Source organism: Megalobrama amblycephala, linkage group LG10 (assembly GCF_018812025.1).
Source record: "Megalobrama amblycephala isolate DHTTF-2021 linkage group LG10, ASM1881202v1, whole genome shotgun sequence".
NCBI lineage: Eukaryota > Metazoa > Chordata > Actinopteri > Cypriniformes > Xenocyprididae > Megalobrama > Megalobrama amblycephala.
Genome location: NC_063053.1, coordinates 37,139,794 through 37,154,175, shown reverse-complemented (window position 1 = coordinate 37,154,175; position 14,382 = coordinate 37,139,794). Strand labels below are relative to the sequence as shown.

Sequence of the window (14,382 nt, the reverse complement as noted above, 5' to 3'; positions counted from 1 at the left end):
TTATAAAGACTCAAGACAGCAATCACTTTGTGGCTCTAATTCACTGAATACATGTGCAAATTTATGTGCTGATCAAGGGGAATGAGTGTACGTTTTCCATTTTCTAGTAACTAATATTTGTCTGAGCTGAGGCTTTAGATCATCAGAATAAGATATTTAATGTCTGATCTATCCAGAAATATCTATACACTATAAACGTGGAAAATCCTGGTCACTTAAACAATGCTGAAATAAATCAGAATATGTGACCCTGGACCATAATGCATCATCTGAAAGCTGAAATAAATAAGCTTTCCATTGATGTTTGGTTTGTTAGGATAGGACAATATTTGCTCGAGATACAACTATTTGAAAATCTGGAATCTGAGGGTGTAAAAAAATCAAAATATTGAGAAAATCACCTTTAAAGTTGTTCAAATGAAGACCCTAGCAATGCTCTTTACATACAAAAATAAAGTTTTGATATATTTACGGTAAGAAATGTACAAAATATCTTCATGGAACATGATTTTTACTTAATATCCTAATGATTTTTGGAACAAAAAAATAAAATCATCATAAGATCATTTTGACCCATACAATGTATGGGTCAAAATACAATCTATCTATATATCTATATAGATATATAGATATATAGATAGATAGATTTACTTACTATTCTGAATTTCTAATAAGAATTATTTGATCAAATAATTTATTCCTGTGATCAAAGCTGAATTTTCAGCATCATTACTCCAGTCTTCAGAGTCACATGATCCTTCAGAAATCATTCTAATATGATGATTTGCTGCTCAAGAAACATTTCTGATTATTATCAGTGTTGAAAACAGTTGTGCTGCTTCAGATTTCTGTGGAAACTGTCACATTTTATTTTTTTCAGGATTCTTTGATGTTTGAAATAGAATCTTTTGTAACATTACTGTAACTTTTGATCAATTTAATGTGTCCTTGATGAATAAAAGTGGCAATTTTTTGACCCCAGACTCCAAACTTTTGAACGGTAGTTTATATATTTTACATTAATCAGTACAACAAATAGTGAGACGTGTGACAAAGATGATCAAAGACAGTCCAATCAGTGCATGAGACTTAAATTATGTCTTCATAAAACAACAAATATGTCAAAACATCAAGGAAAATTTAATTCCTCATATCAAAATTTGATTCCACCATTTATAATGAGCAGTTAGTTGACTCTTGACGTGTTTCATGTACCAAAAGTTGAGGCTTGTGTGTGACTTTTTAAGCTGTTTTTGTCTTCATGCTGATAAGCATTTTGCTTTTTCCGTGTGCATATGAAGCATATAACAGTTTAAAACCATGTAAATGGGGAACAATATGCATAGAAGACATCTTAATATTTGTTGTTAGACTTAATCTGAATTAGCAGATTTCAAGCCATTCACTTGTAGGTTTAGTATAAATGAACCTTTTAAGTCGCCTTATTATAGACATGGTTTGAAATTTCCAAAGAGAATCAAGTTGCTCTAATAGCGTTCATAGATCCGTGTCGATTTGCTGTATAGTGACAGCACTGTTTATGAGAGCGAGTTTGCATGGATATTTGAATCCAAATCAGTTTCTGAAAAGAGACGCTCTGCAGTCTGATCATCACGCTTTGTTCCTGTTTCCAGCCGTTCAAGGTGGATCTTTATGTTGTTGCTGTTTTTTAATGATTTACGCAACCGAGACTCCACAAACCCATCTGAGGGAAGCCAGAGAGACATTTTTAAAAACATGCTGAAATATTCAGAACGAGTGGGACGTGGAAATGAACAACAGGGAGAGAGAGAGAGAGAGAGAGAGATGAAAAGAGGACAAACACAGACAGAATTCTCCATGTATGTACAAGCGATTCTATATTTCGCTGTCATCCATTATTCATAGGCAGGAGAGGCTGTGTGAAATATTCACAATGAAGAGCCGTCAGCAGGAGTGACGTTTCAGTGTTTCAGAGAAGGAGACACAGCCTCCCTCTGGGCCCGTGCTGCACAACCGGCTCTTTCTCATAATAACCTGCCCTGTTAAACACATACTTCCACAAATGATGGATTGATATGACATGCAGAAGTCATTACACCGTTTTCTGGAGAAAAAAAAGTAAGCGGTTGAGAATTGTTGGCAGCGCAGACATCTTTATTCAGCGAGACACGGGGAAAAAAGAGGACGGCTCCATTTCCTACAAACCCGACAACTGGATTGTTTTGAGTTAATATTAATATTGTATTATTTTGAAGTTTTGAATTAAAATCAAACTAAAATATATAAATAAAAGCTCTTTGTGAATCTATATAAATTATTCATTAAATGAATTCAGTTAGACATATATTTTATTTCAGCTGCCTTTTCAAAACATTGTGGCAACTGTGATGTTTTTTCCTGCCATTTAAATGTTTAAAGAGGACCTGTTATACCTAAAGTCTTGATGTAGTTTTTGGGCTCTACTAGATTAAATGTTGATTATTTTCCCCATATTCTCCATTGTTGCAGCTCCTCTCTTCCCAGTCTGTCAGTAACGCTCTGTTTAGATCCTGTCTCTATGAAGCCCCCCCCAGTCTCTTTGTATTTTTGTCTGATTTTCAAATACTTTTGCTCTAAATCAAAGTTTGCAATGTTGTGATTCTTCTCGTAGCTGGTTGGCTTGATGCATGAAATCCCTATGGGAAAAATGAATGGAAAACATACAGAACCAAAAAAAGTGGGTGGTCACTAATGCACATATTGTTTCTGAAGTCGGATCAAATTATTGTTTAATTTTGGATAGAATCTCCTCCTAATTTCCTCATTGCTCTGTCTCCGGCTCGTTTTCACTGTACTCCCATATTTTGTTGTAGCTAAATCTGTTTTTATGACCAAATAACATTCAAGTTTACTTTGCTTTTCTGTTGTTTCAGTCAAATAAGTCAGATAACTCTCTGTTCGTTAGTCATAAACTCTGGAACAAACCCTGAGTTGACAGAGAACATTATCAATGTATAAAATGCTGGGTTAAAAACAACCCAAGTTGGGTTAAAAATGGACAAACCCAGCAGTTGGGTTAAATGTTTGACCAGCATGCTGGGCCGTTTTATTTAACTCAATTAACTGAATTTAGTATTTTTTCACGTCATTATATTGTTTAGAGCATTAGAAACAAATGAAAAAATAACATTTTTGAAAATTATATTTTATTCATATGTTATGCTATGTGCTCTGTAGTGGACACCAGGACTAAATTGTTTAAAAAATAAAATGACACATGTATAGGCAAAAACAATGGGATTTTTTTTAATCACCAATCAATTTTTAGGCTTCAGGATTTTTTTTAACCAAACTTTGTATAAAGATGATTCTCAGCTATATTATGACAGATATAATGGATTAATTGATAAACCATTTTACTTTATGCAATATGTGGGTAAAATAGCCATGCATGGGGTTTCCCATTCAATACAATGTATCTAATTTGCATATTAATGTGTTCTTGGAGCAACATGTGATGAAAATGGGAGTAATAATTGGCAACATTTTCACAATAATATCTAATAATTAATAGGAATATTGATACATAATTTATTTTGCTGTTCACTTGTTATATCTCCTAAAATTCCTGATAAACGTGATTTAAGTCCCGTTTGTCCTCTACAGTCGACATGTGTAAAGTTTTGAAACAGAAAGTCATATTTTGATTTGAAACCCCCAAGATGTTGATTTATGACAAACAATTAGAAAATTATTCAGATGTAAATGATAATAACAAAATATTATCATATCTCCATAAGGGTGATCTCCATAAATTTGATCATTAAATTAATGTCAGCCATTTTTAAAGACCAAGGAGTGGGAGTGATCATGGTGAAATCTCTGAAACATTTGATATCTCATTTGAAAAGCCCTGAATGTGCTCTTTACAGGACATCCAGACTTAAAACTGTGAGATGTCAGAGGAAAATCACTAAAATATAATGTCCACTACAGAGGACAAAAGTCTATTCCTGGCTCCCAGGAGGATATGCCTGGCTTAAAATGAACCAAAAATAGGTTGGAAATTAAAAATCAGACATAAATTACTACAGGCAACAATAATAATAATCAAAAGGTGAACATTTATTAATAAGTCATTTAATAAATGTTTATTGTTTAATTATAATTAATTAAACTTATAATTAAATGTTAATTTCCAACATACTTTGGGTTCATTTTAAGCAAGCGATACAGTAATTTTTTTTAAATATTTGAGTTAAATAAAACATTTAACCCAATCGCTGGGTTTGTCCATTTTCAACCCAACTTGGGTTGTTTTTACCCAGCATGTGGTTTCAAGCGTTGTGAGACAAACTCAGAGTTTGTTCAACACTAGACAAAAGTCAGCTTGTACAGTGATGCGAGTTTCCCTCAAAGCAGTCAGACCACAGAAAACGACACCGTAAGACGAAAAACACGGCCTTTTTTGGTGCGTTTGTGACGTCGTTTTGAAGTCAGCGTAATGGCGTCTTTTCACGCCTGATCACTCTAGTGTAGTTTTCAGCGGTGAAAGCATTCATATTACTGTCTTTGTGAGCAGGAGCATGTGGGAGGCTGGCAGCGACTACAGGTGAACCCTGCAGAGACGCACACAGCTTTCCCCGGCTGCGGGAATAACTGTGCCCTTGTTCTTGGCCCAGTTAGACAGGAAAGCAGTGGCTTTGACTCAATGCACCGCTTTCAATGTATGGCAGCAACTGAAGAACGAATGCTATTCTCCCAAACAGACAAATATTGTGATATAAGACGCCGAAGCGCTCGCATCCCCTGAAGCTCGGAGATGGTAAAGAGTGCGCGGAGGTTAGATTGTGTGCTATTCACACTCGAGCCTGTTCATACGGAGCTGGAACGAGTCCAGGGGAAAGTTTCCACGGGCGACTGGCTTTCAGAAATCTCTAAAGGTAAAAGATACTTGAGAGACGATTGAGTCTGCCTTCTTGGCTGAGGCATGATGGGAGAAATCTCTTTAGTGCCTTGGATGAAATTATGGCAGGCTTCCAATTATAAAAATCATTCCTTCCGAGCGGCACAAAACACGTCTCTGTTTTGCGCATTAGTATGTAGATCTGCGCCGATCGCAGAAAGCGCGCGTATGCGGTTTATCCATGGTGAGGTCTCGAGCAGGAGTGGGAATGGTGTAGAAGGGTTTGTTAACAACTCTATTAACTCTTTCCCCACCATTGACAAGATTTTCTGTCGTTTATGACAGACGAGTTTTTCCGGCTTTTGTTGTTGAACCCATGAAGAGGAAACGACTGTGAAGCTTTGATGGACTCGATCTACTCCATCTGAATCCCATCCGGACAAATCACGATTTTCTCAGCTTTTTGTTGTTGCTGTTTGTTTTTAATGAAACTTGCACACATTCAGAAGAATGCATGAAGCTTGAATAAAATGTTTTAAATGCATTCACTCTCTCAGGAACCCAGAACATGAATGCAATATTTGCATTTGCTTTTGTAGATTGACTAGAAGCAAGAATTGACTGACTTGACAGCTCTTTTTTGGCCGCGACTCTCGTCTACATTCAAGGCGTGTTGTTTGGCATCTCAAATGAGCCAAGAGTGTCTCCGAACATATAAGCCTCGTCACTGAGATGGGAATGGCCAAGGACAGCATATCGTCTTTGAATGTTTTTTTTTTTTTTCTGCTTTTTATGCATCAACCTGTTCTTTGTGGAAGGCATATTCCCATTTGAAATATGAAGGACAGTCTCTGCATTGCCTAAAACTGTCCTTCATTCTCTTTCCCAACTCCTCTCTTCCTCAAACCACACATGTTTGTTTCGCTATATTAGTGAAGACATCTCATAGACTTACACAGATTATCTCCTAAACATAACCCTCACAGAAACTTGTGCAAAACACTAGATTTAAATCCAAACATGATCCATTAAATGTACAACTAGTGAGGTCCTGCTCACTAGTCGAACAGGTTTCACTATATTAGTGAGGAATAGTCATGATATTTTAGAAGTTGAAACAATGGCCTTATTTATTTGTTGTTAGTTTAATTGAATATTTACATTGCACTAATTTTGTTGATGATCTTATTACATTCATTGAGCCAAATTTTGGACTTAATGGACATATTTTATAAAGTTTATTGCACCTTCATGCATTGAACTACTTTTTGTGTTGAAAAGCTTATGAAAATTTCTGTTTATACATTTTGTGGTTGATTGGATCAATTGTCATATCAAATATCATGATTGCATGACATCCTCTGATTCTGAGCTTCTAGCAACTCTTTGAATAGTATAGATCTTAATGCAAATAAATGGAGTCCTAACTCTCATTAGAGTATTAATAGACTGTTAATTTAGGCTTCGGGTTAGTTGAATAAGTTACACTATACACTACCATTCAAAAGTTTGGAAACATTACTATTTTTAATGTTTTCGAAAGAGTCTCTTCTACTCATCAAGCCTGCATTTATTTGATCAAAAATGCAGAAAAAAACTGTAATATTGTGAAATATTATTAGAATTTAAAACAATGGTTTTCTATTATAATATACTTTAAAATATAATTTATTTCTGTGATGCAAAGCTGAATTTTCAGCATCATTACTCCAGTCTTCAGTGTCACATGATCCTTCAGAAATCATTCCAATATGATGATTTATTATCATGTTGTGCTGCTTAATAATTTTTTTTATAGCATGTTACTTTTTTCAGGATTCTTTGATGAATAATAAGTAAAAAAAAAAAAAAAAGAAAGAAAAGAAAAGAAAAAAAACAGCATTTATTTAAATTAAATCTTTTAATTAACTGTTCAAAAGTTTGGGGTCAGTATTTTTTTTTTTTCTTTCTTTCTTTAAGGAAGAAATTAATACTTTTTTCAGCAAGGATGTGTTAAACTGATAAAAAGTGATAGTAAAGATTTATATTGTTAGAAAATATTTCTATTTTGAATAAATGCTGTTCTTTTTGGCTATTTATTCATCAGTGAATCCAGAAAAAAGTATCCAAAAAATATTAAGCAACACAACTGTTTCCAACTTTGATCATAACTGAGCATCAAATCATCATATCAGAATGATTTCTGAAGGATCATGTGACACTGAAGACTGGAGTAATGATGCTGAAAATTCAGCTTTGATCACAGGAATAAATTACACTTTACTATATATTCACATAGAAAACAGCTGTTTTACATTGGAATAATATTTCACTGTTTTTACTGTATTTTTGAAATATTCATGTTTACAAACTTTTTACTGGTAGTGTAGTTGCAAAGTTACTTCTAGTCAGTAGAATGTTTGAAGTGGACCATCGAAATAAAGGTTTATCCCCAAATGTCCATCAATTCCACAATTTTGTTCAGAGAATGTCAGAAAAAAAATATGCTCAAATCAACTAAAGTAGTCCAGAGTAAATATTCAATTAACATGACAAACAAATACATAAACATTTGCCAAGATTTCATACAAAGGTACATGCACAAGTACAATAGTTTCCTTCTGCACTATTTAGGGTCCAGCTGACGTGTGCATTAACTGTGTTGACATGCCTTTTCTGGATCAGCAATGCTGAGATCCGGCCGAGCCGGAACGGAAATGCACATGTAGTGCGTATACAGTGTTGCAACAGTTCTGTTTGTCCAAGTGCACACTTAATGACTGGACTCCATGAGATGTTGCAGTTGTTGTTTGTGTTTGTCATGAGACTACGCTATAGGCAAGAGCCTTCAGGGCAACTTATTTCAACATTTTCTAGACCGAATAGTCACCTCCATCAATCCAATTAGGATCTCTTCATTTGTCATTATTCAAATCTCCATCATTTTAGGCACCCAGGGATATTCATGAATAAGGAATGACTATTGCTTTTCAATGACATGTATGGTGAATGGTACAATAAGTTGTTAAGGGATAGTTCTCACTGTGAAGTTGTTGCTGCTTGAATTTGTTGGTCTCGTTTGGTTCTTTCGGAAGTTTGTGTTGAAATTGCCCAGATTTTTGGAAGAATAAAGGGTTGCTTATCTTGCTGTGAAGGAGTCGTGCTGTCCATTTCATCTCAAGCAGAATTTATCAACTGGTTAATTTGCATAGATGACTCTGTGATTTGCTATAATTGGTCTCTGAGCAGTCGTATTCTTGCTTCAGTTCAAAAATCTTCTTTTAGTTGATGTCCAATGTGTATTAGATCATCAAGATTTTAAACACGGCAGATGTTTTTCAAGATCATCTTCTTGTCTAAAGTTAGCTGACATGGAGTTGCAAAGTTATAGTTTTGCTAACATTCCCATTAAAGGGGAAACATCATGAAAATCTGACTTTTTCTGTGTTTAAGTGCTATAATCGTGTCCCCGTTGCATCTACCAACCCAGAAAACGTGAAAAAGGACAACCCAGTAACTTTGTTTTGGCAAGTCTTTCTCTGCAAGCATGTGAAAAAACGAGCTGCTCAGATTTCACTCCCCTGGTGACGAAGGATGGAGATCTTATTATAATATTACCGCTCCTTAATCTGTACGTTTCGGCACATGCTAGTGGATGAGTTGAATCAACTCCACAGCAACTACATCAATTTATCCACTAACCATTCAGAAATGTCCAGTTTCATTCTAAAAGTTGTAACTTCTTCCTGAGTCTCTCCATCAGTGTCGACTCCGGTTTGAACAATGTAAGGCTGAACACCGTTACTGACTATCCTCATTTTGGCTGCGTGAGATTCTCCAGCTTTGTTAAAGCTCCGCCCTCTTCTGGAAAGGGGGCGGGAGCAGCAGCTCATTTGCATTTAAAGGGACACACACAAAAACGGTGTGTTTTTGCTCACACCCAAATAGGGGCAAATTTGACAAGCTATAATAAATGATCTGTGGGGGATTTTGAGCTGAAACTTCATAGACACATTCTGGAGACACCAGAGACTGATATTACATCTTGTGAAAAGTTCTTAAATCATTATTTCTGAATGTTCAAAACATCCAGTTTATTAAATGTTTTAAAACGTTCTTGGTTGTACAAAGGTTAAGGGAACATTCCATTTTGCAAACATTATGGGAATGTTACTTTTGAATGTTCTCTAAACATTCCGAAACAAGTAGTCACATTTAAAAAAAAAAAAAAAAAAGCTGAAACATTTCAGGAAAAAAGTTCCATGAGCAATGTATAAATAATGAATTTATAAATTATTAAATTTAAATTTATAAATTTTCTTCATAACTTCTGTAGACAATGTTCTGAGAACATTCCCTGTTAGCAGGAAAGTAATTTTTCAAATATATTTCATGCCAACTGCTTCTGTATATAGTTTATATATATGCTTTCATGTTTTCGAAAAGAACGTGTGCTCTTAGAAAACTGACATAGCATAAACCACAAGTGCTATTCTTCAAGAAAAGATTATGAAGTAATTGTTGAGCGGCATACTATACAGATGCATCTGAAGAAATGAAGACGTGTAGAGGAGAACCCAGGGGCTTTTTCAGAGGGTTAGATCTGTAAGAGCCTTCCCTTCTGCTTGTGTTTCTAAGTCAGAGCAATGCCACCTCTTGTCTAAGTGAAAGAGCCTGGCCTTTCCTCGCACCATGGGCTTTCCCAGGCTGCCATTGTTCTCGGTCTCCAAGTGATAGGCCTTGCAATGTCACCAAGGAGATCGGGGACCTGCATGTTTGATTTTGGGTCAGGCGTGATAAAGAATGGCACAATGGGGCCTGGCATGTCCTGGAACTCCTCTGCCATTTAGTAGCCCATTCTTCCCCCTCTCGCGTCCTTCAAGGCCTTTATTATGAAGACTAGCAAAGAGCGTCAGACTAGTAGAAGATCGGTTAGACCACCACAAGAGTGCATGAGTAACACTTTACAAAAGTTTCATTAGTTAATGCATTGCAAATGCAAAATGCTTAGACCTCAGACCAGATTAATTTATGAAAGCACAACATTTCTTTGTAATCAATATATATCACTTTATGAAATCCATCATTGTAATTCTGTTCTGTGTGCATCCATTATGTTTCCAACCAAAGGAGCACAAACACTCAAGGCTAAACAGTAACAGAGCCCTTTATAATCACGTTTTGGCCTTGGTTCAACATCTCGAGACCTTACAGCTTCCAGAAACAATGCAAGTAATGAGTGATCTGGTTTGAGAAACGTCATTGCAAAACTCTGTGCAATGTTAGTTCAGATGACCTTTAAGAGTGTCGCTGTAAACGTCATATAAATTCCCGTTTCGGCTCGGCCGGATCTCAGCCTTCAGTTTATTGTCTGTATATGGATATACACAAGCTGTGCTGGTGCAGAAAAGGCATGTCAACACAGTTCATGCATACGTCAGCTGGACCCTAAATAGTGCAGAAGGAAACTATTTTAGACATACATGTGCCTTCATATAAAATCTTGGCCAATATTTATGTATTATGTATTATAAAATATAAATATATTTACTTTGGACTACTTTAGTTTATATAAGCATATTTTATTCTGACATTCTCTGAGCAAAATGGTGGAATTGATGGACATTTGGGGATAAACCCTTATTTCAATGGTCCACTTTAGACATTTACTGACTAGAAGTAACTTGTCAACTATCAGTCATTGGAGTATTAGTAGACTGTCTGCTTAAAGGTGCCATCGAATGTTTTTTTACAAGATGTAATATAAGTCTAAGGTGTCCCCTGAATGTGTCTGTGAAGTTTCAGCTCAAAATACCCTATAGATTTTTTTTAATTAATTTTTTTAACTGCCTATTTTGGGGCATCATTAAATATGCGCCGATTCAGGCTGCGGCCCCTTTAATTTGCTGTGCTCTCCGCCCCCTCCCGAGCTCTCGACTCTATCATTGCATAAACAAAGTTCACACAGCTAATATAACCCTCAAAATGGATCTTTAAAAAGTGTTTATCATGCATACTGCATGCATACATCGGATTATGTGAGTACAGTGTTTATTTGGATGTTTACATCTGATTCTGAATGAGTTTGATAGTGCTCCGTGGCTAATGGCTAATGCTACACTGTTGGAGAGATTTATAAAGAATGAAGTTGTGTTTATGAATTATACAGACTGCAAGTGTTTAAAAATGAAAATAGCGACGGCTCTTGTCTCCGTGAATACAGTAAGAAACGATGGTAACTTTAACCACATTTAACAGTACATTAGCAACATGCTAACGAAACATTTAGAAAGACAATTTACAAATATCAGTAAAAATATCATGATATCATGGATCATGTCAGTTATTATTGCTCCATCTGCCATTTTTCGCTATTGTTCTTGCTTGCTTACCTAGTCTGATGATTCAGCTGTGCACAGATCCAGACGTTAATACTGGCTGCCCTTGTCTAATGCCTTTCATAATGTTGGAAACGTGGGCTGGCATATGCAAATATTGGGGTCATACATATTAATGATCCCGACTGTTACGTAACAGTCGGTGTTATGTTGAGATTCGCCTGTTCTTCGGAGGTGTTTCAAACAAATGAGATTTATATAAGAAGGAGGAAACAATGGAGTTTGAGACTCACTGTATGTCATTTCCATGTACTGAACTCTTGTTATTCAACTATGACAAGGTAAATTCAATTTTTAATTCTAGGGCACCTTTAATATCTGCTAACACTTTATTTTGATGGCACTGCAGAGCAGCTATTGTTTTAATTGGTGTTTTTTACCAACACATTCTGAAATAATATACAAAGGCTTTTCATTGATCAAAATGCGTCAATGTGATTTAAGAAGTGTCTTTTGAAAGAAGTGTTTATTGATTTAAGATGCACATGATGGTCTTACGGTCCATTGTGTTCCACGGCTTATGGTAATTTACAGACACTTCTGCATATGCAACCTAGATTACAGTGCTTTTGGGAAACGCTCCATCAGTGTTGGGTAAGTTACTCTAAAAATGAATAATTACTAGCTACTAATTACATCTTCAGCAGCATAATTAGATTATTGTACTAATTAGTCTCTCTAAAAAGTGCTAATTACTTTATGAATCCCATATCAATCTCGACCAGTTGAACAACACAAGGATAGACACGAAACTGCTTTTTTAATTATTTCAAATAAACAATATGAAATGTTAGTTAATGTTATTGCATTGGACTAAAACTTACTGACTTTGCTCACACAGGATATAACAACATCCCAGATTTTTTGGGATAATTTTTGTACTTTTTTTTGTACTTGTATTTTTGTACTGTATTTTTTTTCTTGTTACACTTGTGATGTTCCAGGTCAAAAATAACCAGCCTCAGAAAATAGCTTATAAAACTCTTGTTATGCTATTTTATCACCAAATATTGGATTCAATCTTTTTGCCATCTGAAACTGATTTTTAATCTGAGCCTGTGTTGCATCAGGTAAAGGAGAGGCAGCTTTATAGTTTGTTTTCAATGAGAGTGATGATCATTGTGCTGGAAAATATAGTAGAGATACTATATCTACTCTCAACACCGACCCTAATCAAATCCTTAGCCGGTTTATATATACAGGAACATTGTTTAACAGGCTTCATTATTACTTTATAACAAAACTGCATAACATTATTGAAGAGTTTAATAATAAAATGCCTTTAAAAAACGGACAAAAGAAGGAACACAAGGAGGAATCAGGAAAAGTTGTGCCTTTTGTTTTGTTCTCATCAAAATCTTAGTTCTTTAAGTCTTATTTTTTTTTGCACAAACTCTCCCTCCACTCTGACAATGTGACATCTGTGTAGAATATGCTGGTCTGTGAACGGCTGCTCCGTTCATTTTGGATTTGTTACAAAAACGTGTGATGCAGAGGAACATCCTGCCATCAAAGTATTACAGTTGAGGGGTTTTATATTCTCCACTCCATTATGTACAGAAAATATGCTCCTCAACTTTGAGTTACTCCCTGTGTGAAATGAAGCTGTTCTACAGATGTTACTTATATGCACAAACCAGGTCAAAATAAATGCTTACGACTTTTATGACATACAGACGTTCATTTTCTGTTGCTCTTTGGACTTGCTTATTATCCTGAAGTCTGTTCACTTCATCTAGTCTGTCACATTCGTTTAATTTTGTGCATCAGTTCTATTTCTCAGAGTAAAAACAATAGCGGTCCTGGGACAGAACCTTGAGGGACACCATACATGACACGTGTTTGCCCAAATAGTTTAATTGTGTGTTTGTTAATAAACATCACTGTAGATCAAAGATACTTGTATGAATACAAGGATTATGTTTATTCCTTCAGCCAGTGTTTATTTCTGTGTCGGATTAATTCAGGCAAAGAATATTTAAACAATAATCTGGAAAGATTTTAAGAATATTTGAACTATGCCAAATGTTTAAACTGTTATGTTTACAAGTGTTAAGGTCAAATGAGTTGTTAAGCTGTTAAGATCATTACAGATTCACAGCTTGTAAGAACAAATGGCTTCAATATAAAGTAACTATATTTTACAAACTGCTGAACAATACATAGATCTACTAAGATCTGCTAAATATTACAAATTTGAACAGTTCTCCAGGAAATGTAGCATATTTCTGTCGTATGAATTGATGTTCTCACACATCAACATTTCACAATGTTCTTAATGATTAGGCAAAAACATATATTAATATGTATCCAAAAATACAGGTTGAAGGTTTGAGAAATAAAGTGATACAATTTTGTGTACTGATTAGACTGTATAGAGCCACACATTTAGTCACAAAAAGCAATTTATACTGTTCCTATGTGCAGTTTTTTCTAAAAACAAATGTTACTACAATAGCATGGAAAATAAAAAAATAAAAAATGGATATCTTTGAATTTCATGTCACTAACCTGTATAACTCAAGCAAGTTCAATAATTATTTAATCCTCAAAAGTGCTCACGGTATCTAACGGGTACCTTGTAAATGCGACTTTGGCTGCGTTCTAAATAGTGAACTTGATGTGTGTTTATGTTCTTGCACAGGCGTTCGCATTCTGGTGAAGTCTAGGGTTTGCCGTTTGTCATTTTAGATGACAGAATGATGTTCTTTAGATTTCAGAATGATGTGCCCTCAGTGCACACTGATAAACTCTCAAAAGTTGCATGAAGCCAGCTAAAATCGGTTCATCATATAAAGCAATTGTTTCTTCAGAAGACTTTGAATAAACCGTTCAATTCATTTGAATTTATTTTACGATCTTTTATGAACTTTTTAAAGTTTGAAAGTGTTGTTTGCCTTTACTTTCAATGAACAAAAATGATGAGAGAATTTTAAAAATATCTTTATTCATAGTCTGAAGATGAACGAAAGCATTGTGGATTTGGAAGTGCATGAGGTTGAGTAACTGATGACAGAATTTATATTTTTGAGTGAAATATCCCTTCAAGTATTCTTCCCATCTCTATAATGGAAATCACAACACATCATTGGTTCTGCAAAGATAAGTGACTTGCAGAGAAGTGGAGTCACGGTGGCA

General features: G+C 35.2%; 1 protein-coding gene across 1 annotated transcript in view; it reads left to right on the top strand.

The window, feature by feature from the left end:
- Positions 1 to 14,382, top strand: part of slit1a (slit homolog 1a (Drosophila)) — a 100,960-nt gene that overhangs the window by 29,711 nt on the left and 56,867 nt on the right. The gene's annotated exons all lie outside the window — the stretch shown is intronic.